This window comes from Caretta caretta, chromosome 1, assembly GCF_965140235.1.
Source record: "Caretta caretta isolate rCarCar2 chromosome 1, rCarCar1.hap1, whole genome shotgun sequence".
Taxonomy (NCBI): Eukaryota; Metazoa; Chordata; order Testudines; family Cheloniidae; genus Caretta; species Caretta caretta.
The window spans coordinates 337,802,405-337,824,635 of record NC_134206.1 but is presented as its reverse complement, the minus strand read 5'-3'; the positions used below and the strand labels follow the sequence as shown (position 1 = coordinate 337,824,635).

Below are 22,231 nucleotides of genomic sequence, written 5' to 3'. Positions count from 1 at the left end.
TCACTGCCACTAGAAATTCAGAGTGGTGAACATCAACTCCCTGAAATAAGCTCACGAAAGCTTATGCTCAAATAAATTGGTTAGTCTCTAAGGTGCCACTAGTACTCCTTTTCTTTTTACTGAATAAGATGTCATCCTTGATGTCATCTCTCCCCCTCTCCTTGCCAAATTCAGCTACCTCTACGCCACCTCCAAAATTCACGCCTTCCTTGCCATTGCAATCTCATGTTTTAATTACTGCAGCTTCTCCTCCTCCACTCTTAACTCTCTCCACTTCCATCAACCCAAAATGCAGCTACCTTTCTTTCCCCACTGCTCTGACCACGTTTCAGTCATCCTTGAATCTTCACATTGCTCTTACACTTACTCCAGGCCCAGTTTGGCCTTCTTCTCCTCATGTCATTTCTCCACTGCCTGAAGCTCTTCATGTTCCTCCCAAACTTTATCACTCATCACCCCATTTTGCTCTTCAGCCATTTCTGACTTTTGTGCCTATTCCCATGCCACCCATTTGTACCTGAAATAACCTCCCCATTTGAAGGCTCAAGGGTCCCTCAGTTCCCTACAAGGAACCTTGGAAAAAATCTTTATCCATGAAGTGTTCAAGCTCTGTTGTGCGTTCCCTACTTAATGCATATCCTGTCTTGTTTTTCCACCATCTCCATTTGTTCATGGAGCCTACACTCATCAAAATAAGTGGCAAAGCTCCCACTGACTGAAATGGTGAGGGATAGAGCCATAGGCCCCATGCAGCAAGGTACTTAAACATGTGCCAAGCTTTAAGCGTATGAGCAGTCTCAATGAAGTCAATGGGCTTACTTAGGTGTTTGAAGTTAGGCACATGCTTAAGTACTTTATTGAACTGGGGCTTTCAATTGTAAATTGAAATTGGGGCTTTCTTCAGTGTAGACACTTGCTACTGGTCATTGCTGTGCACCTTTATGGTACAATAATGATCATCATAATGAGGCTGGTGTCTGCATCTAAGAGCAGACTGTAGTGTAGAATGATCTGTTTAGTTATTCTTTTACAATTGAGTTTTTATACCATTTTATGCTACAAGTTATGGGGTAGTTCCTCAGCTGATACAAATTTGTGTAACTCCATTGATTTCCATGGAGTTTTGCTGATTTACACCAGTTGGCAACATGGCCCTATAGCTACATAGTGTGAAGACTATTACCCTACATTTCCATTTGGTTCCATTCTAGCTGTGCATAATGACATTACGGTGTTTCCAATTATATCATTTTAGCATCACAGGGCCAATATAAAGATAAAAGGAATACTGGGTAGATCCTCAGCTGGTATAAATCCATGTAGCTCCATTGACTTTAGTGCTGTTTGATTTCAATGGAACTGCATTGATTTACATTGCCTGATGATCTGACACCACTGAGTTAACACACAACTTGAAACTACGTATTATATTCCTTGTAATATTCGCGGAATACTGAAAAAAAAATACTGAAAAACCCTGCAGTAAAATATACACGGCAACAGTTTCACTGGCATTGCCCACTGGATTCTCTGCATATCAGAGGAGGCAGCAATAGCCTTGCATCCCAGGTGGTAGAAACTGAAACACTTTTGTAGACAATTGCTTTTTTTGTCTGTAGCAATGGAAAAACTCACACACACTTGCCCTGAAGTTGTTCCCAGCCTAGAGTTGGATACTACAAAGTCAGAGAAAATCTTGTCTTTTGTCCTGGCAGTTCTACTATTCAAATAAAGAGGTGATTTTAAATGAAAAGATGTGTTTTACACAGGACCTCTTGTTGTTGTGTCCCACTCCTTTTCACCAGTTTAGATTGCTAGAGCATCACTCTGCAATCTGCCCTGCGGAAGGGGTAGCACATAGCTGCAATATCCCAGGAGCAGAGCAGGGAAGAGACTCAATCTCTTGGCTCCCAACTTGTTCCAAGGGGGAAACGAGCATAGAGAAGTCGCAGATTACTTTCCCCTCCACACAGCTTGATGCATTGTTGGGGTGGATGGAACCAAATCCCTGCCCATTCCCCACCCCTTCATGGGAAGGGGAGTAGTGGCCATGGGGAGACGGCATGTGCATCCCATGCAAAGAAGTAAAAGGAGCACCATATGCCACCATATTTCCCTGCATATGGCAAGGGACAATCGATCCTAGCTTCTGATCAAGAATGGGACTGGATCACTTAGTGATAACCATCAAATAAATGCTTAAATAAATAACCGTCAAATAAATGCTCAGATAAATTTGTTAGTCTCTAAGGTTCCACAAGTACTCCTGTTCTTCTTTCATCAGTAAACTTGACATCAATACGCAGAAAGAGAAGCCAGTCGATACTACATGGATTTCTTCACCACGGTTTGAACAACTCTCTGCACTTCTCATTATATATGTTTACACACAAACAGTAATACTGTATTATCCTGTATTGATAACATTGCTGTACAACTTCTTGAGAGCTTTGGTGGGTGGGTGCTTTGTAAACAAAATGATTAATTATTATTATACTGTATGTAAGGAGAGACAAAGCATTGAAGCATTGAAATTCTGGTCTCTAATGGAGATTTAATAAAAAATAATAACCCTTCTGAACCATCCTGTAGAATTTAATAGAGAATGATCTTTCCTGCAGTGGAATCCTATAGGATGCTTCAACAAATGTATAGCCAGGATCTACTGCTTTACTAAAGTCTACAGGCTTGATTCTGAACTCACACTCTTAAACCAGATCCTCAGCTGGTGTAAATTGGTGTAGCTCCATTGAACTCAATTACACCAGCTAAGAATCTGGACATTGATGTCAAACAAATTACTCCTGATTTACACCAGGGCAAATCAGATTAGAATTAAGCTACATAGGGTTTTACAGTGATTTGTACAGAACCTATTAGCTACAACACTATTAAATTCTATAGGATTTTCCCCTGGGGTTATCTTGTTTGCACAAAACATATGTACACATCTTCCTTTCAATACCAAGATGTAACAGTGTATCTTCCTTTCCCCCACCCCATTACTTTACTCATTTCTAAATTAAATTCCACTTAAACAGCGCAGATCATTGCACTGCTGAGTATTCTTATCTCTATGTTTCTTTTGCTTTGGGATTCGAGCTTACTTTCAAAACTTGCTCTAGCACATATTATCTAAACATAAAGATGCAAACAAGATCCAGAGGGGAACTTGATCGCCGTACCATGCCAAGGATTCACTCTTTGAATGATAGCATTCTGCTACATGTACCAAGGGTGGCAACATTTACATTAAAAATCATCATTTGCAGAGGAGTATATAACTAGGCCATCAATAAAAACAACTCAAAAAAAACCAAACAGCAACAAAACCAGTGTCTCAGTGCAGGAGCAAGATTTATAGTGTAATGTACTTGATAAAAATAGTGATTTGGCTTATTTTTAAGTTACACAGCAGGGGGAAAATGGTGGGCATTTTTTACTTAATGTTGATTTTCATTCTTTTACCTCTAAAATGAGTAATCATAGAAACAATGAGGTTTGGTGGACAGTACTGATTGGTATATTTTGGAAGAGGTGGGGGAAGAATGTGTTATTTCACAGTAGACCATAACCATTCCTATTATTCTGCTCATTAATCAATTAATTAAGAAGGATTCACATTGATCATTAATCTATCGTTGAGGATAAAAGGCACTATATAAAATTGTCCTCAATTTGGAAAAAATGCCTTAACTGCTATTTTTGCAATTGCAACCCTCTTTAGAGTAAATTATGTTTTCTAATCATTGCATGTATAAAAATATGTAGTTAGTAGACTAACTCTTAACAGCTTGGAAGCATTGTAAGGGAAATGTATCCAGAAATGTATTGTCATTGTTCTAAAATAAGTATTTAATCAGGTGAAAAATACACCTTTCAAATTGTTTTCATGCAGATTTAACCAACCTGAGACATGCATTTACACAAGCTTAAATATTTGCTAGTCTGCGTCTTAAGCAATTTTGTTTCACAACCTTCCAAGGAAGATTTTTTAAAATGAATCAACCTTTTAGAATATGTTTTACATCATCTTCAGCACGTGACATAAACTGTGAAAAAGCTGAGAAAAGTTAAAACTAGCAGCTTTATCCTTAACTCAGACCAAAGCATTGTTAGTCCGAATACTCTATTTTTGTGTTTTGCTTGTTTTTAATCAAAATGCTAAGATTACTGAAATTTGGGGATTTTAATAACTGAAGCTTTAGGATAACTTGGAAAACCCGTACAGACACATAAATATGTATATTATTTCTTGCTTCTGCACTCATACATATTTATGTACACGTATATGCATAAAAAGCACCCACCTTCAGAGAGTTGTTAAAATATACATTTGTATGCACAGATACAACGCAAAGATAGTTACACACACGTGGATAGATATATACATATAGACACAGATAGGCACACATATGGACACAAACACACACGTGTATAGACACACATATACCAATGGACACACGGATGCACCCAATATATAGACATATACACATAGGCACACACACAAATATAGAGATAAAATACATTTACTCACACAGATATGCACATCTATGTACACACGGCTGGATACATGCACATATAGTTATTCTGTATCTTTTACAGAACTCCAAGATTAGGATCCTGGGAACAGCCAAATCCCTGCAGAAATCTCTAAGGAGCCGTGAAGCCCCGTCAATGCGCTGTGTTCCCCAAGTCTCTCCCTCCCAGCCTGCTCCCTCCTCCAGACAAGACCATGCGGTGAACTAGGGGCCGGCTAGGAGCTTGCAGGCTCGCTTGCCAGTGGCCACCCGCGCTTGGGAACCAAACGGACAGTAAGTTCAGTCCCCCCCCCCCCCGCCCGCAGCGAACCTCTGGGGAACATCTGGCTGCAGCCGCTGTGCCTTAGGTGAGCCGGCCGGGGAGCCCGTGTCACTGACCGCCGCCGGGTACCACCGAGTCACGGCGCGGAGCCGTCGCGACCGGTGATGGGTTTTGCAAACCAGGGAAAGCCCCGGGGTCTGGGGGCTCGCGCCCCACCTGCCCTGTGCAGCGGAGGGGCCCAGGGCAACCCTCGATCACCTGCCCCCTTCCCCCCCCCACCGCCAATCCCTGCAGCTCTAGGCAAATACACCTGCCCCCCCCCCAATAACTCCCCCCGGGGTGGCGCCGCAAGCCGCGCCCGGGCAGCGGGCAGCAGCCGCGGGGCCGCGGTCGCTCGCCTTACCGTGCGGGAAGGGACCTCCCGGCCGGCCGGCGCGGCGGCTCCTGGGCTCCCGCTCGCTGCCGGGCTCCGCGCTGCCTCTCATTCGCCCTTTAAGATCCACGAGAGAGTTCGCCCCCCGCCGCCCCGGAAGGTCCAAACTTGTGCGAGGAGAGGAGCGTCTCCCCCGTCCCCCCCGCTCTGGACCCAGTCCCGCTGGCAGCGCATCCAGGCCTCCCGTGCGCCGGGGGGAGGCTGGCGGTGTGTGTCTGGGGTGTGTGTGTGTGTGTGGGGGGGGCGGATTCTGCGCTCACCAATTAACCCCCCGCTTCCCTGCTCCTCGCTCCTCCTGAGCCCGCTTCTTCCCGTGCACCGGCCCCACGGGGGCTCGCCTCGGCCAGGCTCCTACCGGGGGCTCCCTGCTGCGGAGCCGCATCTTTCTTCGGCTCCTTCTTTCCCCTCCTTTCAGCTGGGGGGAGCTTGGTGCAGAGCCTTAAATTACCAGCCTGGCTGGGGCTGTCAAGAGGAGGGAGGCGAGGGGGGCAGATTTTGCAGGCTTCCCATTCCCAGCCAGCACCAGCTGCCTGCAGAAGGGGGGGGGGGGGGTGTAGGATTATTTCTCCAGGGCTAACTCGGAAGCAGGAGCATCCTGCGCTCCCGGGCTGCTGGGGGACCGCACGAGCCGCGCACGGAGCAATGCGATGAGCTGCTCTCCCCGCAGCTTTCCACCTGCCCTGGCAGCCCGGGCAAGAACGGCAGACGCTGCTATCTCCTAGCAACCCAGCATCAATCTTCTTGGGAGGCTCCTAAAAAGTTCTGATTGGAGGAGGGAGGAAGGGAGCCACACCCCTGCGAGGATGCTCTGGGTGCTGCCTCGTTGTGCTTTTCAGGGGGAGAAATTCCAAGAAGGGGCTGGGATGCAGAGCCAGATCAGTCTGGCGGGTCGTCTGCTCCCTGTCTGCTTCTCTGTCTCCCTCTCTCTCTCAGCTGGTTCCAAAGATCTACTTTGGTTCTCTCTTTCGTTAAAGGAAAAACAGCCTCCCCTCCCGCCCCAACTCTGCCAGAGAACAGCAAAGAGGAAAAATGGGCACCAGAAAAACAAGCCAGAGTGCAGCAAAGGCAGAAGACAGGAAGCCAAATCAATGTAAACAATCTAAAATGTATAAAGATATATTTTCAAATAATCAGGTTTGAAAGAAAAATTTGGCTTGAAACCCCACAAACGTCAGAGGACAGTTAATACGGTGTAATGGATCTAAAGGGAGACAATTAACCATCATGGGATGAATGAACCACAGGGGGCAACGGGTGCAAATCCATTGACTTCAGCTAGGGTGAGTTTAAACAATGCTGCCAAGCAGCTGCATGGGGGACCGCAGTGTGATTTACTGCTCATGCTCCATTGCCGGGTGTTATTATTGAGTAAAAGCTGGCTGAGATAACAACTAGGGACATCTCCTTCATGACAGCTCCGGCTGGGATATTTTGCAAGTTTCCCAGCTCCTCCTGTTTAACAGGAAACTTCTGGCCACTATTTCCTTAACTGAGCAAGCACAGCACACATTATTTATTCCCTCCCCACTTCAAGTCATGCCTGGCCCCCCTCCCTTCCCTCAGTGTGTGTGATGTAGGAGTCTGGGGAAGGTGAAGGAGGACTCTGGAGCATTGCAGTCATAAGCCTCGAACAAGGGACTGTGCAGTGGGCCCCATGTTGTTCGAAGCAGCCCTGATTCCAGTGACGAATTAAGCCACTTTAAAAAATTACCCTATCTCTGGTGTTTAATATTTAATGTCATTGAACAGCTGTTTGCTTTTGCAATCCAGCCCCTGCGTTTGAGCTACTTGGGCAATTGTACAGGAGTTCTGTTCCTGGGAGCCAGTGACATTTGCTGAGATGTGCCTGCTAAACTGTTTCATTGAGGCCGTCAATGAAGCAAAGAGCAAACCATCAAGGGCTCTATTCTCCTCTGGGCTTACACTGCTGTACATCAGATGTAACTCCACGGGAGTAAATGCACTTCCACCAGAGTAAAAGAGGAAACTCCGCCCCCAGTGCTTTAAATCATAACGTTGTGTAGTAGCGAACCAAGCCCTGCTCACCTTGTTCATGCTGGTGAAGTCTGGCTGTCAGCTAGGAGTAGGGAGGGTCTGATTCTGCACTGACTCGTACCTTGTGTGGTCACTGTTCAAAGTGAGTGTGAAATATTACCATTTGGATTCAGTAGCATTTAAAACCCACTCTGTGGGATTGGCCAGCATGGGGGTGGATGGAATAAACAGGGTTCAGAGATACTGTGGGGCTTGCAACAGCGGTCAGTTGGCATAGAGATGTCCTGGCCACACCCCCTGCTGCCCCTGGGCTGCCATGGGACACTCCTGACATGTCCACTGGGGGCAGTTGCAGCTCTGCAAACTCTGGCCCTGGTGGAAAGGCCCCGAGCACCACTACTGTGCCACATGGGGGCTTCACACCTGATTTATGGCAACAATCAATCGAGCCCTCTGTACATAGTTTGCACAAGTGTAAATAAGGACACAAGGGCTTCAATCTCAGTTTTCACCACAGCCCCTTTTCACTGACTTTATTGGCCTAAAGGGGTCACTTATTGCTAAGGCTAAGATTTTGTGATGATTATTTTTAGTAAAAGTCATGGACAGGTCACAGGCAATAAACAAAAATTCACGGAAGCTGTGACCTGTCTATGTCTTTTGCTGCTGCGGCTCCATGGTTTCCCCTACCACCATGGTAGCTGGGAGCTGTGGGGTTTTCCCTTTGCCCACGGTGGCTGGGAGCTGCAGGGTGACCATATTTCCCAAAGAGAAAATGGCACACCCCCAGCCGCTCGCCCAGCGTGTCCCGCTCCCCCCATGCGAGGCTGTTGCCCGTCACTGGAACCCTGAGGAGGGCCCCCTCAGGAGTCTGTCACCTGTCCCAGGAACTTTGCAGGGGGCCCCCATCACTTGTCACTGCTGTCGCCTGTCGCTGGAACCCTGCCCAGGCCCCACTGGCTGTCAGCTCCAGAGTCCTGCAGCCCCTGGGGCTGAAGCAGAGAATGTCAGGGAGGTCTCCGGAAGTCACGGATTCCCTGACTTCCATGACCTCCATGACATAAACGTAGGCCCCCAGCCACAAGGTTGCAGGTTGGCTCTGTGCCCCACAACAGTGTTGTAAAGTTCAGTTAATTTCTGTCTATGAAGTGCTTTGAGATCCTTGGGACCAATACCACATTCCTTGCACATCCAAACTCCCATTGACATTACTGGAAACATCGGGTGCTCAAAGCAGGATGGTCTCCTGGAGGGGGCACTGAACTCAGGGCTCAAGAGACATTAGTGCTATGCATGGCTTTAGTAGAGACTACTTTTGTGATTTATTGGTGGGCATGCGGCGGAGGGCTTCCGAGAACTCGGCCAGAGTGAGAGGCAGCTCTACCGGTCTCGGTCGCCCGCGCTGACCGTAGGGAGTTCGTCCCAGAGCACTCTGCAAGCGTTAGGATCGTTTGGATCCGGGGAGAAAAGGCTTGCGTAGAAGGCCTTGGCCCTCCCGTACATCTTGTGTGATGCTGGGCAAATTGCTCCATCTCTCTGTGCCTGAGTCCCCTCTCTTTAAAGAAGGGATAACAGCTGTGAAGATGAAATTAGAGCTTGGCAGGACCCGGGATTTCTGTCCCAAGGAAAATTTTGCATTTCTGATTTTTTTTCTCATTCTGAATCAGAAAGAAAAGCTGGAGATGTGAAATTTTCCATAGCATTTAAAAAAAAAAATCATTTCAGAAGAACCAGAATGGATTAAAAATATATATATCTGGTCCCAGGTCCATGGGTTCCCATGCAGCCCTCTAGAGGGTGAGCTACCAAGGTGCTAGGAACCTGGAAACCTAGGCAACCCCAGCTCCAGTCCTGAGGAGCTTGGGGGGGTCGATGGGTGGATGAACTGGCAGGTAGGTAGTCTGGCCAATCTGCCTGTCTGATTTCTGTCAAAAGTTTCAACAGCATCAACAAGTTCCTGTTGAATATTTTGATTCCATCAGATCATTTCACAGTAGTTCTGCCAGAAAAATGTCAACCATCTCTAGATAAACTCCGTTAATGATTGTGAAGGGGAGAGGTGGGGTCAGATACTCTGGTGATGAGGGCCATGTAAGTACCTCAGTAAATAGAACAAGCATGCAAGATCAAGCCTCTAAGTGCATGATATTATTACTTAGAAAAACCCTCGATGTCTTAATGCTGCATCTGGAAGAAGAAATTTTAATGTGAAATTTATTTTCCCATCTCAGTCTGGAAGGTATAAGTCAAGGGAAAATTAAAAGTGTTTTTCATGGGAGTGATTTGCCTTCATGAGCTACCCACTAGTGAAATAATAGCTTTTAGTGCTGTTGATTAAAAGCTAGATTAGTTTCAAATTGGCAGTTGAGCTTCCAGATAACATTTTCATAGTAACCTCTAATGAACAGAGGAAATTGTTTCACAAAAACTCATAAATTTGATTAACAACCTCATGCAGGCCCAGAAACAAAAACAAAGGGATGGTTTCTTATTTTAAGTGGCTTTTAAGATCAGCTTTAGTACCATACAGTGGTCACACTTGAATACTTGCTAATTTGACCTTAAATAACTAGTTCTGATAACCTGCATATATGCAATGTTTCCTATACTTGCTATTGGCAAGTGCTTTGCTGAATTGGGGTATTATCTAAGAAAAATGGTAGGAGTACGTGTGTGACCACTATATGTGATAATGATAGTAATAATACCTAGCTCTTTTCCTGTGCTTTTCATCAGTAGGTCTCAAAGAACATGTCTACATAGCTTTTAAAAATCCACAGTGGTGAGTCTCACAGCCCGGGTCTACAAACTGGGGCTCACACTATGGTGCTAAAAACAGCTGTGTAGATGTGAAATTCACCACCCTCCCCAGGTTTGAACGTCTACATGGCTGTTAGTACGGTAACATGAGCCCAATGAGCCTGTCCGTAGACCCCGGTTCTGAGACTCACTGATGCGGGTTTTAAAATGCAGGCTAGACATACCGAAAGGGCTTTACAGATGAGGTCAGCATCATTATCTCCATTTTACAGATGGGGAAACTGAGGCACCGAGCAGTGAAGTGATTTGCCCAAGGTCACTCAGCAGGTCAGTGGGCAGAGCCAGGAATAGAACAAAGGACTCTTGAATCCCAGACCAGTACTCTAGCCACTAGGCAATAATTGCCTTAATTAATTATAGGAGATTAACACTAGGCGACATCCACATTTTTATTTTTAGGGGCAAATCTTTTCCCTAGCCCTGAGACTGAGTAACATTATGGGGATGGGTGGGAGCAATTCTCCTTCCCAGGCTGTGGAACAGGAGGAGGAGAAGGTAACACAATCCTGATTAGCCTAGGGCCGGATCATGGCCCATCTTGCAGGCTGGTTCAGGACATACGGACTTCTGTTACTCCCCTGCAGTGGCTACTAACTCCCCGCTACCCCACCCTCCACTACAGGTTGGAGGGGAGCAGGCTAGGGAGAGAGTAGAGGGAAGTGTGATGTACCACACCAGGTGTGGATGTGCACTGTGCAAAGGTCTGGTGCAAGGACTTAGGGCTGGTCTACACTACAAAGTTAGATCGGCTCAACTACATTGCTCAGGTCTGTGAAAAATATCACTCCTTGTACAATGTAATTAAGCTGACCTAAGCCCCTGTGTGGACACTGCTATGTCAATGAAGAATTGTTCTGTTGACCTAGCTACTGACTCTCAGAGAGGTGGATTTACTCAGAGTGATGGAAGAGGTCTTCCGGCGCTGCACAAAACACCTACACGGTAGTGGTGCAGCTACAGTGTTTCTAGTGTAGGCGTCCTCTTAGGCCAGGTTTGCACTACAAAATTATCGACCTAATTTACGTCGGCATACAGCCGCCCCAGTAATTACGTCACCTGTGTGTGTCTACACTTTGCTCCTTGCCCTGGCGGTGTGCGTCCTCACCAGGAGAGTGTCTATCAATTGCACTGTCAGTGTGGGGCATTGTGGGGAGGTTCCTGAAAGCCAGTAAGAGTCGACAGAAGCAACGCAGTGTCTGCACTACAGCTGCGTCAACCTAACTCCATCAACCTTGGCTCTACGTCTCTTGTGGAGGTGGAGTTATTAAGTCGGCGTAGCTGGGCAGTTACGAAGCTGGGAATGAAATTTAAGTGTAGGCACTGCCATAGTTAGGTGAATGTAAGCTGCCTTGCACCAGCCTAACTCTGTAGTATAGATTAGGCCTTAGATTGTGACTCTCTGAGTCTCTTTGTGGAGCAGCACTGGGCAAAGCCACACAGTTTAGCCCTCAGTAAGAATATGTGTCACTGGTTCGTATAGTGATTGCTGCTTACATTATTTTTCATCTCTTCTTCTCCCACACTCTAATATTCAGAATCAATGGGCTTTCTAATCAAAACCAGACAATCATTCTGTTCTAGCTATCAAGTAGATTACTGGATTCTGGATACTGGTATCATCCAATACATTTTGCTTTTGGCTTAAATCAGCTTTAGGCTTCTGGGCATTATAGTATATTTATTATCCTTGAGGGGGCCACTGAGGTCTGCGGCAAAAATTGGGGATTGGTCCTGCTTTGAGCAGGGGGTTGGACTAGATGATCTCCTGAGGTCCCTTCCAACCCTGATATTCTATGAGTCTATGAGCCTATTAGTATTCAAGCTGTTACCAATTTTGTTTCCTTTAAATGTAACCAGTCTGTTAGAAATATTTCCTTTCTCCCCTCCACAGGAATTACTGCATTTATATGTTTTCTTTAAGGTGCTTGCGAATTATGGACAAGTTGGCTTTACTCTTGGGGGTTTCTGCAACGTTGTCAAGATCTGAGCCACTTAAAGCATTGGCTGGCTTGATATAAAGGATTGTTTGTGACTCTAAAGTGGCGTGTTTGCCCAAAGAGTTCAGCACAGTGCTGTCAGCGACAGTGACACATGGATCCATTTCCTTTATAATGCTATCATATCTATGACCTACCACATACAAAGCCAGGCAAAAGATCTACATTTTCCCATTAACTCAAGATAAGGGCTTCCTGTGAAATAAATACACTCACAGCCCAAAGGCAACAGCTTTGCAAGTCTGAAAACTCCACTTTAGCCTATTTTTATTATGCCAGTTAGTGTATTTCAGATTCCCCTCACACTGAGAATCCATCTGGACATACCACTGTCTGAATATCCTGCTGAGAATTTGCATTGCCCCTTGTTGAAAATGAAAGGCTAAATTTAGAAGTAGGAAGTTTGTTAAGTTCTTCTGATCAATGATATTCTAACTTTTTGAAAATTGGGTTAGGGTTTTGTCTTGCTATTTTTTTTTTTTTGGCCACAAGAATTTTAATAGCAATCCCATCTCAATACAGGTAGGATGACATGGTTAAAAAGCTTGCATAAATGGGCAATGCTCCATTGAAGTCAATGGAAAATAAAATTGGTAAGAGCTAAAAGTCACAGACTGAGGATCTGGCCCATGTTTTAACAAAAGCCAACATTTTTCCAAGAGAAAAGCATTTGTGTGCTTGGGGTTCTGATAAAAACACAGATTAAAATACTCAGGGCAGAAGGCAACTAAAATATTTTTCAACTATTTTAAAACCTCCATTGCACTCCATAATCTTCTGCAGAATAAAGATGTCTCCTCTAATTTAAAGAAAAAGGAAGCAACCCTTTGTCACTACAAGAGAATGGAAAGAATGGTATGATTTGCTTTACACACAAAAAACGATGTTCAAAGAACATATTAGGATTGTAAAGTCAAGCACTTACAAGCGAGGACATGTCAGAATGAAGGTTGCCTGTATAACCTTAATTAGGCCCCCTTGTGCATATGCATTATGATACAGCCTTAATTACATGACCACATACTATTTTTTTCACAGGACCCTGCCTCATTCAGTGCACAGAATGGATGAACAGCTATTCAATATTTTTTTTAGCCTTGTTGTTCTATGTGTGGCCCAGACCTTATTTACTTCACACTGTTCAAACCCTGCAGTGAAGACAGTATTATTAATTTGCTAATGGTCTTCTTTATGGAGCTCATAAATACTGTATCCATGTGCTTCACAACCCCACCCCTCGCCCCATGAGATGAGGGAGTGGTATTATCTCCATTTTATAGATGGCCAACTGAGGCACAGAGAAATTGAGGTCAGAAGTGTCCACTAATTTTGGCTTCCCAATTTGAGACACCAAAGACCTGATTCATCAGAGCACTTAGCATTATGAAGCACTTTATGTATTCAAGGCACAGATCCTATTGACTTCAGCTGCAGCTGTGAGTACTCAGCACTTCTGCAGATCAGATCCCCCCCACCCTGCAAATAATAATATAACAAAATTCAGCCTGAGGCAGAGACCTGGCATGGAAAGCCTATACAGATAATAAGGTTTTGGCAAAGCTCTAAGCAGCAGAAAACAGATTTATAATGGGAAATGTCAGACAACCTTAATAATAGGTGATCCTACCAGCCTTGCCTATAGTGAAATCCATAAAATATTTATCATGTTTTTAATTATGGAGTGGTAAGGTTGCCAGGAGTCTGGTTTTTGACCTGAATGCCTGGTCTAAAAGGGACCCTGGCAGCTCCGGCTGTTAAAAGTCTAGTCAGCAGTGCAGTGGGGCTAAGGCAGGCTGCCCGTGGCTCCGCACAGCTCCTGGAAGCAATGGCATGCCCCCTGTGACTCGTAGGCATAGGGGCAGCCAGGGGGCTCTGCGCGTTGCCCCTGCCCCAAGCACCAGTTCCACAGCTCCCATAGGCTGGGAACCGTGGCCAATGGGACCTGTAGGGGCAGCGCCTGTACATGGGGCAGCACGCAGAGCTGCCTGGCCATGCCTCCACATAGTAGCTGGACTGGAGACATGCCACTGCTTCTGGGAGCTGCCTGAGATAAGTGCTGCCTGGAGCCTGCACCCCTGACGCTCCCGTGTCACAACTCAGTGCCCCAGCTCAGCACCTGTACCTCCTCCCGCACCCCAAACCCCTGAGCCAGCCTGGTGAAAATGAGCATGTGAGTGAGGATGGGGACAGTGAGCAACAGAAGGATGGGGGGGAATGGGGTGAGTGACGGGCAGCGCCTCAGAGGAGGGGCGGGGCAAGGGTGTTCGGTTTTGTGAGAGTAGAAAGTTGTCAACCCTGTGGAGCGGTGTTTGTTCAAAAGACCAATTAACAAAAGTCAGCAGGCCTGATCAAAAGCCCAGTGAAGTCAGTGGGACTTTCTATGCAATTCACTGGGCTTTGGATTATGGCCTTCGACAAAAAGAACTGTGTGGGCCCCATTAAAGTCAAAGTCTTAGGGAAATGCTGCTTTTGAAAAAAATCTTCTCTCTTTCCTGTGTCACCTGGTAAAGAGTCAGGTGCTTTCACCATTTCATGCCCTTTGCTGAGAGGTTTCCTGAAAATGCTGAGCTTTTCATTTTTTGTAGCTTTTTGTCCATTAAAGTTTAATCTCGAACATTTAAGTGACCATGTGAGAGGCAATAATAATAGTAATACTCAGAGCTTCTTGTTTTCACCACGAGAGCCTTAATTAATCCTCTGAACACCGCTGTGTTACCGTTTGAGGAAACTGGGGAAGAGCGATTCATGACCCAAGGGTGCAAATTTTACTCTCATTAAGCAGTACTTGTGAGAATAGTTCCATTGACTCTGCGTGAGTGCTGCTCCGTAGATCTGATTCTCCTTTCATTTACACTGATGTAAATCAGAAGTAACTTCAGTGCAGTGAAGGGTTTTATCCAAGTGTCAGACTGTTGTGATGTCACAGTCAGGGCCAGCACAAGTAAGGGTTGCAGAATGAGGCCCTAAGTAAACCATTCAAGATGACAGGGGGGTGTCATTGGCAGGCCAGGGACAGGCGCCCATCCTATACTCTAAATGCTCTCATCTCTCTCAATGCAGATACAATACAGAATTATGTAGAGAAGGGTTTTCTCGACACTTTCTTAGTATTTAATAATTTGTTATTCCCACCTAGGAACCGCGTAGTTATAATATTTTGATACAATTGGGTGGTGTGTTTCTATTGTTTGTGAGAGAGTCTTTTCACTGGAAATTAGGAATTGGTAAGCTGATGACTCAGAATGTTAGGCTCGATTCGTAAGCATGCTCTGGCTCCTTCGTGCTACTCCATAGACAGAACTCAGCTGTAGACCAGGATTAAGCGGCCGGTTGGGCTGGGATTACGGCGGTGTTGTACTGATGGAGCAGTGCAAAGCAACCAAGTGTGGTGGGTAAAAGTGGCCCATAGTATTGAAAAGTGTTCAGACTTTCTAACTGGATATTGTAGATTGGGGGAAGTGCCTAGAGTTTTGGAAAAGCATCATAAACACAAACACAGAATTTAGTTAACCCACCTTTGCCATGAAGTACTCCAGCAATAGCACCTGATGTTGCAAAGTGCTAAGAACTCTAACCCTGACCCAGCACTTAAATCAGAGAATATTGGGGTTGGAAGGGACCTCAGGAGGTCATCTAGTCCAACCCCCTGCTCAAAGCAGGACCGATCCCCAATTTTTGCCCCTAATCCCTAAATGGCCCCCTCAAGGATTGAACTCACGGGTTATCAGGCCAATGCTCAAACCACTGAGCTATCACTCCCCCAACTAGCAGGATGGAGTTCACAATGATCACACACCATTCTGTTTTAGTTCTGAGTCATACAGGCTGCACCTTGGTATTGTAAAGTCTCTGGGGGAGGGTCCAGTTAAATTTGCATATTCTACACACTTCACTTAGCATTCAGAGCAGTGTTCACCTACACTCCTGTCAAAACAGCAGGATGCCTCCTGAATTCCTTGCCCTCTGTAAATCTGCCATGGGCTTCAGTGACCATCTGAATGTGCAAAAATTACAGAGTCAGCTCCAATAATAAGCTATTCCAAAAGAGCTCATTTGTGCTCTGTTGGACCAGCCCAGTTTTGGGGGCAGATCACCAGGAAGACTTGGGCTGCCAGGAAGCAAAATGTTTGCTAGATCTCTCTGATGTGTAGGGGGATTGCACCTGCTACTACAACCCTGTAAGGGGTGCAACCTCTTTCTTCCTGCTTGATGGTCCCAAGGACTGTTGCAGAAGAATGTAGAGCCATGGTCTGACCCAAGGGATCAGAAAGATCCCTTAAGCACTGATCACAAGGAGTGCCCTTCTATCTGGATCTTACATGGGCTGCTCAGTGAAAGGTAAAGGTAGGGGGCAGAAGGATCCATGGTGCATCCGGGAAGGGCCAGGCAAAATATGACCCAAAATAACCCTAAAGCACGATTATCACAATGCGTATATACACATGTAAAGACTCGATGTAGCACTATGTTCAGAGATGATTGTCAGTGCATCTATTTACTCTCCTAATCTGCTAGTCACAGATGAATAATAAAAAGCGAATCAAACAGAAAAAAAAAGACATTTCTGAAGTGAAAATAGAGACCTTTAAATGGTACGTGAATGCAAGCAGTGCATGTCTATATACTCAGCTAAGATAAGGTGTTTTCTTCAAAGTAAAAGATATGAAGGGCAACGTTGAAGTTAAATAGTGTGAGCCAGATCCCTCGCTGTTGTAAACTGATGCAGTTCCAAGTTAGTTCCCAGAGTTTGTTATTAGTAATTATTTGAAATACAGTCGCACCCAGAAGCTTTAACAGAGGCCTGGTCCCATTGTGGTAGGTGCTGTGCGAACACTTAGTGTTTGTCTTCACTGCAAAGTTAACACAAGTGTTATTAGAGTCCCATCCACTCATAAATACACTTCACTTGAGTGCTGCGCTGCTTTTAACTTGAGTTCACCAGCCTCAGAGGGGGTACGTCTGAAGCTCGAGTGAGCCCAACTTGTCAGCCGCTACCATGACCACTCTATAGTGTGGACACAGGTTAGTGCTGGTAGCCCACAATTCCGCCCCCCATGTGCCCAGAAAGCCCAGGCAAGTTTTCCTACAGTTCACTGGGAGAGTATTCATCGAGGGGCTCAATTACCATGGGATGCACCCACTAACGTCTTAGTGGCCCACATGAGCGAGCGCAGTGCTTGCAGGGACAGCCTCTCAAGGGTTATTTCACAGTGTGGCCGCTCTCACTGGAGCTCGGCTGACTCGGGTGCCAGTAACTGGAGTTAACTCTGCAGGGAAGGCAGAATGCGAGACAAGTTCCTGCCCCCAAGAGTCCACAATTCCAGTGATAAGACAGACAAAGGAAACATTATTCGCCCTGTGTTACGGAAGGGGAGCTGAGGCACAGAGAGACTAATCAGGGCCAGACTCTGAGATGGTGTAAGTCAATGGAGCTATGCTGATTGATACCAGCTGAGAATCTGACCCTAAGTGTCACAGACAGATCCAGGAATTGCATCCCAAGCCAGTATCTTAACCACCTTACCCTTCCTGCTACGAGCACCCTCACTTACTGAAACGGAGGAGACTTTAAAAATCCCATTTATTTTCCACTAGTGACGCTGTTTGTTTACTTTTTGTCGACACAGGACAATGATGATAGACTGGCCAGTATCACTTAGATTTATATAGAGACTTCCCTAGTCAGTCATACACATTTTATTGCAGCGGCATTATGCTGAAATGTCTGGACTGCAGACAATTCAATTAAAAAGGGAAAATTGCAGTAGAGTTTTTAAAAATTAAAAGAAAAAAATGCTGTCTATCCTCAGATTTTAAAACCTTACTATTACAAGATTAAGCTTTGGCATACATTTCTTCAATAAAGATGCAGAAATAACACATCTAAGGAGAAAATAAAAACAACATATGGTATGGGTTTATTTTGCATTTCTGTGTTACCTTGCCTTGTGCACAAAACAGAAAATGGTTTTTAAAAAGAAGCAGTTTTGCTATGAATGTCAGACATAAATATTTCAAACATTACTATAATTATGCTAACAGTTATCTTTTGGCCAAGACTTAGGCTTGGTCTACCCTACCAACTTATGCTGGTATAACTACATCACTCAGGGGTGTGGAAAAGCCAGAGTGATGCAATTATAGCGAATTAATGCCCAGTGTAGACAGCATTATGTCAATGGGAGGGCTTCCCCCGTTGACCTAGTGACCACATCTCAGGGAGGTGGAGTACTTATGCCAATGGGAGAAGCTCCTGTCATGGGAGTTGATAGCTGTGTGGTAAATTACAGAGCCTGTGATTTACCATGAGCTGTTGACTGTCTTACCTGCATGCTGCCCACTAGCCCATCTCCCTGAGACTTACTCTAACAGTCCAATCACCGGAGCTGCCGTTAAAAAAAACAACAATCTGCCACAAATTTATTTTACCCTCTAAATTTGGATTTTTCTCCTCTTCCTCTTCCCCTAAAATTACGCCTGCCTTAGAGCTGGGAGGGACAAGATTCAGGTCAGGCAAGATTATCGACATCAAAAAGTGTCTCAGTTTTGAAGTCTGAGGTCTGCCAGCCCTCAGGGATCAGGAATGGGAGGTTTCTACCATGAGAAAGGAGGAGTCACAGCTTTTTGACGGAACTCAGCTCTCCTTTTAGACTTGGAAGAACCTGAGCAATGGCATCACTAAGGTGCCAGTTAGGGAGGGCTAGGGATGGTGAATGATCTCTCCCCGCCCCCAAAAAGGGTTTTGCACTTGCTCGAAGTTCCCTAGGCTGTAGAGCTGGGGTTGGGGTCCGTGGCCCAACCATTTTTAAACACTGGTCCTGCATTAAATCAGTACAGTTGCTGCTGGAGCGTCGCTCTGGCTGAGTGGTTGCAATGCCACTGAAATTTCACTCAGCCGCCCCTGCCCAAATGGAGGGGTAGCCAAGCCAGATTTCAGTGCGTGGCATTGTGACCTGCCGCACGGGGTCACAATGTCACTCAAATTTGGCCAGGCCTCCCATGCATCCGGACAGAGGGATGGGAAGGTGCAGGGGTGTGTGTGTCTGTTCCTCTCTGGTGGAGCACAGAGGAGTCTGCCAAGAAATGCACGCTTGGTGACTCTAGCTCATGGGTTGCGTGGGTAAGAGAGAGGGGAGTCTTCCTGGCAGAGGGAGATGTGGGGTCCCTGTGGCAGGGGAGGGGGCTATGAACGGGAACTGGAAGTAGGTCCTTGCTGGGGGGATGGGTAGGGCAGGGACTGGAATCCCTCCCTCCACTCCCACAAGGAATATCAGAATTAGTGTCCCTGGACCCGAGGTATCCAACTTTAATGCCTTGACATTTTCAGTACAGAAAATCTATTTTAGGTCATTTTTAGAGGTTTTTATGGTTCCCCCTGGGCCTGTCATAGCAGGACTCATGGTAACGAAAGCCAGTCCTGCAAACACTTATGCACAAGTCACTTTATGCATGTAAATGATCCCACTGCACCTAAAAGTGAATTAAATGGGGCTACTGTAAGGTCACTTATATGCATATGCGTTAGCAGCATTCACCGTAGGGCACATGGCTTTCCAGGCTGTAGTTTCTTTCAGTGCTTGTTAGTGCAAAGGGGGCTAGCACATGCAGTACTAAGGATAAATTATTTCCACATTCTTCAGGCAAACTGCTGTTGCTTTCCCGTTGCTAGAAATAATCAGCAATAAATTAATGTTTGGTGGTACTGTTTTTTTTTTAATCGGCAAACAGAGAATTTGTGCAGAATATTTCAAGGTCTGCAGGCTGTTAAATGACTATCATACGCTAGGTCTATGAAATCATTTGTTAAAAGGAACTCACTATGTTTTGCTTTGTTCTTCCTCTCCCGTCTCTGTCTTCTCTCCTCAGTCTGTTCTCTCACCTCATAGATCTGCCTTTCATGTTGTCTCAGTCTCTGGCAGGCTCCATGTTTTCCCTCCAACTAACTTCTATAATGTTCAATGGCTTTTTAATTCAATGGCTTTAAAGATCTTCCTCCTTTCATCTCTCCCAGGCATTGTTATTCTCTCCTGAATCTACTTCTTACATGTCTGCTGATCGGTGTTCTTTCTAATATGTTCATTTGTCTGCCTTTACTCTGATTATTAAATATATTGTGTTAGTGCAGGGGTGGGCAAACTATGGTCCGGGGGTCACATCTGGCCCTTCAGATGTTTAAATCCAGCCTTTGAGCTCCCGACGGGGAGTGGGCTTGGGGGCTTGCCCTGCTCCATGTGTGCCATGGCTCCGTGCGACTCCTGGAAGCAGCGGTATGTCCCCCCTCTGGCTTCTACATGTAGGGGCAGCCAGGGGGCTCCGCATGCTACCCCTACCCCACGCACTGTCCTCGCAGTTCCTCTTGGCCAGGAACTGCAGGGGCGGCACCTGTGGACAGGGCAGTGCGCCGAGCTGCCTGGCTGCGCCTCCACATAGGAGCTGGAGAGGGGGACATGCCGTAGCTTCTGGGAGCTGCCTGAGGTAAGCACTGCCTGGAGCCCACCTGGAGCCCTGACACCCTCCTGCACCACAACCCTGATTCCCCTCTCACCCTTCAAAGCCCTCAGTCTCAGTCCCAGCCCAGAGCATCCTCCTGCACCCCCTACCTCCCATCCCCAGCCCCACCCCAGAACCCTCACCCCCAGCCGGAGCCCACATCCCAACCCCCTGCCCCAGCCCAGAGCCCCTTCCTGCACCCTGAACTCCTCATTTCTGGCCTCACCCCAGAGCCCGCCCCCACAGCTGGAGCCCTCACCCCCTCCTGTACCCCAACTCCCAATTTTCTGAGCATTCATGGCCCGCCATACAATTTCCATACCCAAATGTGGCCCTTGGGCCAAAAAATTTGCCTACCCTGTGTTAGTGCCTAACAGCCCCAGCATGGATCAGGGCCACATTCTGCGAGGTGCTGTACAAACATCTAAGAATGTCCATACCCCAAAGAGCTGACAACTTTCATAATCATATCATGAGCCACAGCTGTTGGGAGCAGTTTATTATCTGACAATCTCAGCTGTCTTTCTTTTCTTTTTTTTTAAAGTATATTTCTAGTGCTTATGGTTGCACAGAAAACCTTGAGAACCCGGACTCTAAATGTTCCAACACCATAAGGCAAATAAAAAGAACCCAACATTTTGTATTTTTACAATGTCATAATTTTAACCCAATCTCACAATTTGGGGGGGCCTGACTTGTGATTTTTGAATGAATGGGGTTACAGGCTGCATTGCACCTTTTGCTAAAGCTGTCTATTCCCCTTTTAACCTTATCCCAGTCCCATCCTTATTCTTGTCCTTCTCTGGCCTTTGCATGGTCTATCTCTCTCTCTCTCCTTTCACAGGGTTTGATCCTGCGGCACTCCACTCCAGCATAACTCCCACTGAGCTCAGCTCTTTTGATCTGGAACACTTCTGCTTCTAGATGAAGGGAGCTAGCAGAACTAGAGTCCTTGGAAGATCACAGCAGCACCGTTTTTACTGTGGGATTCAGTTCTGTGGAATTGTTACTTGTGAGAGGGGCTTAGTCCTCGGGCCTCATCCCACCCCATTTATAACACTTCAGTCCCTAGGACTAGGGTTCTTCAAGTGCTTTTGACAATCCCAGCCTCAGAATTTGTCACTCACAGGTGAACACTTAGAGGTGACACCTAATGTTCCTGATAAACAGCCCAGTGTAATAATCAACCTCCAAACAACTGATGTTTTGCTTCACAGTGTTCGACTGTTATATACAGCTTATTTCTTTCATAAGTGTGTAAAGGGAGAAATATTTCCACCCCTAGATGGGAAACAGGACCTTGGGGCAAAATGTTATTTTCCTGTTCTCATCTTCCGTGTACAGCCTTATATCTGTAAAACACCCAGGTGATGGCTTTCAAAGTAATTGTTTTCTGAACAGAGCCAAGAGGTTGAAAGAAATGTATCCAGGTTACTATTTCTGCTGTTTAGGGCAGGGGTGGGCAAACTTTTTGTCCTGAGGGCCACATTGGGGTTCCTAAACTGTATCGAGGGCTGGGTAGGGAAGGCAGTGCCTCCCTAAACAGCCTGGCCCCCGCCCCCTAGCCGCCCCCTCCCACTTTCTGCCCCCTGACTGCCCCCCTCAGAATCACCCACCCATCTAACCCCCCTTCTCCCTGTCCCCCGACTGCCCCAACCCCTGTCCACACCCCCGCTCCCTGCCCCCGACCGCC

At 46.2% G+C, this 22,231-nt stretch overlaps 2 protein-coding genes across 11 annotated transcripts in view; one reads left to right on the top strand and one right to left on the bottom strand.

Moving 5' to 3' along the window:
* The window catches only part of GRM3 (glutamate metabotropic receptor 3), a 149,121-nt gene extending 143,307 nt beyond the window's left edge, over positions 1–5,814 (bottom strand). For 4 of the 7 annotated variants that reach the window (XM_048836514.2, XM_048836509.2, XM_048836512.2 and 1 more), the window contains exon 1: positions 5,207–5,814. The gene's annotated coding sequence lies outside the window, so the exon portion shown is untranslated. Of the gene's footprint in view, positions 1–4,537; positions 4,686–5,206 lie in introns of those variants that run through there. The other 3 variants (XM_048836510.2, XM_075124523.1, XM_048836511.2) reach the window with 2 other exon arrangements.
* LOC125630493 (uncharacterized) overlaps positions 4,610–22,231 on the top strand; it is a 56,991-nt gene continuing 39,369 nt past the window's right edge. The window contains exons 1-3 of one of the 4 annotated variants that reach the window (XR_007354684.2): positions 4,612–4,814; positions 6,211–6,516; positions 21,383–22,202. The gene's annotated coding sequence lies outside the window, so the exon portion shown is untranslated. Of the gene's footprint in view, positions 4,815–5,920; positions 6,517–21,382; positions 22,203–22,231 lie in introns of those variants that run through there. The other 3 variants (XR_007354685.2, XM_048836523.2, XM_075124524.1) reach the window with 3 other exon arrangements.